Source organism: Lutra lutra, chromosome 5 (genome assembly GCF_902655055.1).
Source record: "Lutra lutra chromosome 5, mLutLut1.2, whole genome shotgun sequence".
In the NCBI taxonomy this organism is placed as follows: Eukaryota; Metazoa; Chordata; class Mammalia; order Carnivora; family Mustelidae; genus Lutra; species Lutra lutra.
Genome location: NC_062282.1, coordinates 109149727 through 109152462, shown reverse-complemented (window position 1 = coordinate 109152462; position 2736 = coordinate 109149727). Strand labels below are relative to the sequence as shown.

General features: G+C 39.5%; 1 pseudogene; it reads left to right on the top strand.

The window, feature by feature from the left end:
* Positions 1-1138: 1138 nt before the first annotated feature.
* On the top strand, positions 1139-1825 carry LOC125101184 (GTP-binding nuclear protein Ran-like; annotated as a pseudogene).
* Positions 1826-2736: the final 911 nt, after the last annotated feature.

Genomic DNA, 2736 nt, shown 5'->3' with positions numbered 1-2736 from the left:
ATTAAGATACACTTACTGGGATGAGCACTGAGTAATGTGCAGAATTAATAAATCATTTATACTGTACACCTAAAAGTAATATAATACCATATGTTATTATACTTCAAGAAAAACGATTATAGACATTAATCATCCTAAAAAACAAGTACTCTCCCATAGATATTATAGAGTAAAATATGAACAAAGATAAAAGGTCAATGACAAAAATGCTAAACAGACTCCCGTAGTCCACAGGATAATGAAGAAAGCAAAGTTGGTGAATGAAGTAGAAAGAGACCTCTTCAATAGAAATGGTAATGAGCTACTTTCTGGAACATTAATATGTGATCTGAGCAAGCAGAGCATAAAATACAATGTGGGCCCCTTTTATTTTCTTTCAGGTCTTTTATCATTAATATGAACACAAGTTTGTAAAATATTGGTGAGAAGAAATTCTTTTTATTCAGTATATCTGCCAACAGACATTTTTAAATCATAGGAAATCCTTCAGGCAACTAGAACCCTTTTGGAAAATACTATTCACATTTTTTCTGTTGAAATCTTACCACAAATGCTAAAGGACTAAAACATATGTGAGGAATTTTCTAATGGCAAGTGAGTGGCCTGTTTTCTGCTTCTACGGTTCAGAGTCGCCCTTGAATTTGAACAACACCTGGGCCATGAATATGGCTTCATTGCTGAGGCCATGGTCCAAAAAACCTCAAGTGTTAGTGTATGCTCCACTCTTCAGGAAACCAAGTGGAGCTCTACCTAGCTGCCTTCCATAAGGCCGTTACTGTGAATCCTGATCCCCTGATCCCCTTTGCTTGAGACACGCCCAAATACCTCAAGGTTGGTTTAAATGCACTAATTCCTATTTTTCTTCTCCATAGGCATTATAAATATCTACAAACATATAACTTTCTATGGACAATATAATATGAGATAATTGTAAATTAATCTGCCTTGATTTGTTTAACCAGCAAGATGGAATCTGACTTTTCCACTAATTTTGGAAATATAGGAAATGAACCCCAATTGCATACAGTAAAACAGATCACCCAATCAGCCTTTAAAAAGGTTTTTGTTTATTTGTTTAAATCTAGGATTAGGAGGCTCAGACAGATGGGCCAGAGATGCTTTTGGAAGCAACAGCATGATGGCTACCCAAGGAGAACCTCAAGTCCGGCTCAAACTTGTACTGGTTGGCAAAGGTGGTACTGAAAAAACTACGTTTCTGAAATGTCATCTGACTGGTGAATCTGAGTATAAGTATATAGGCAGGCACCTTGGGTGTTGAGGTCCATGCCCTTGTGTTCCATACCAACAGAAGACTTATGGAGTTCAATGTATGGACTACAGCTGGTCAGGAGAAACTTGGTGGGCTGAGAGTTGGCTATTACATCCAAGCCCAGGGTGCCATTATAACGTCTGATGTAACATCAAGGGTTACTTGTAAGAATGTGCCCAGCTGGCATAGAGATCTGGTACAAGTATGGGAAAACATTCCCATGCTGTTGTGTGGCAACAAAGTGGACATGAAGGACAGGAAAGTTAAGGTGAAGTCTATTATCTTCCACTGAAAGAAGAACTGTTAGTACTGTAACATTCTGCCGAAAGTAACTACAACTTTGAAAAGTCCCTCCTGTGGCTTGTTAGAAAATTAATTGGAGACCCTAACTTGGAGTTGGTCGCCATGCCGGCTCCTGCCCCACCAGAGGTGGTCACGGAGCCAATTTCGGCAGCCCAGCATGAGCATAATCTAGAACTTGCTCAGACAACGGCTCTCCTGGATGCACCTGCAACCCAGCATCAGAAGTCTGGTTTTCCAGGCCGGAGTCTGTGATATCAGTGGTGCAGGGTGTTTGCCGCTTTATTAGAGAGCCGAGCACTACATGTGCTTCGCCTTGGGGTTGCTGAAGGAGATGAATGGGCTTCAGAGTGAATGTGGCAGTTTAAAAAGTACCTTCATTTTTTTTGGACCTGCATATTTAGCTGTTTTGGAATGCAGTTGTTTCCTTCCTGAATTTCAGATAGAAGACCGCTAGAGCCACATCACAATATCCAGTGGTGAAATCTCATTTGTCACTGCCATTCCCATTCCCTTTTGTTTAGAATCAGAATAAGTTGTATCTCAAATATCTAAAAGTATCTAAAAATAAATAAATAAAAATAACATGAATCTAGGGTTAGGAAAAGATGTGACTTCTTCTGCATGTCTGCGTTGACTCTGGTGGAGAGGGTCATTCAGAGTTTAACCCAGACTGGCTAGTGCTGGTCTCAGGGCTGGTAAGTGCACAGATAGACCTACTATGAGCACAGACTCAAGAACAGCAGTAGCAGAGTCTCTGATTCCTAAGAGACTTTTAAATATGGTTATCATTCTCTTTTTCATTTGTATTTGAATGTTTAAGACATTTAAATTTAGAGTCCCAATGGAAGTTCCAACTTAGTGCCATGTTTATGTATTTGCTAACATTCTTGTTCAAAATGTTATTTGCATCTCAACCAAAGAAAAATACAATGGGGTTTTATATTATTTGGTTAGAATTTCCTGAGTCTCTAAGGGCACTGGAATTAGGGCTGGAGGTTTAAACAATACATCCTGTATAAAAGTTATAGAACAACGAAGGCATCTACAGAGACTGAGTCCACACACCACAAAGGCTACAAATCTCCACCAGGAAGGTCAGCATGTCTGTACCCAAAGATCTTCAGTGACCTTCCCGAAATATCTGGCTCTTTTCCTTTGAAGAA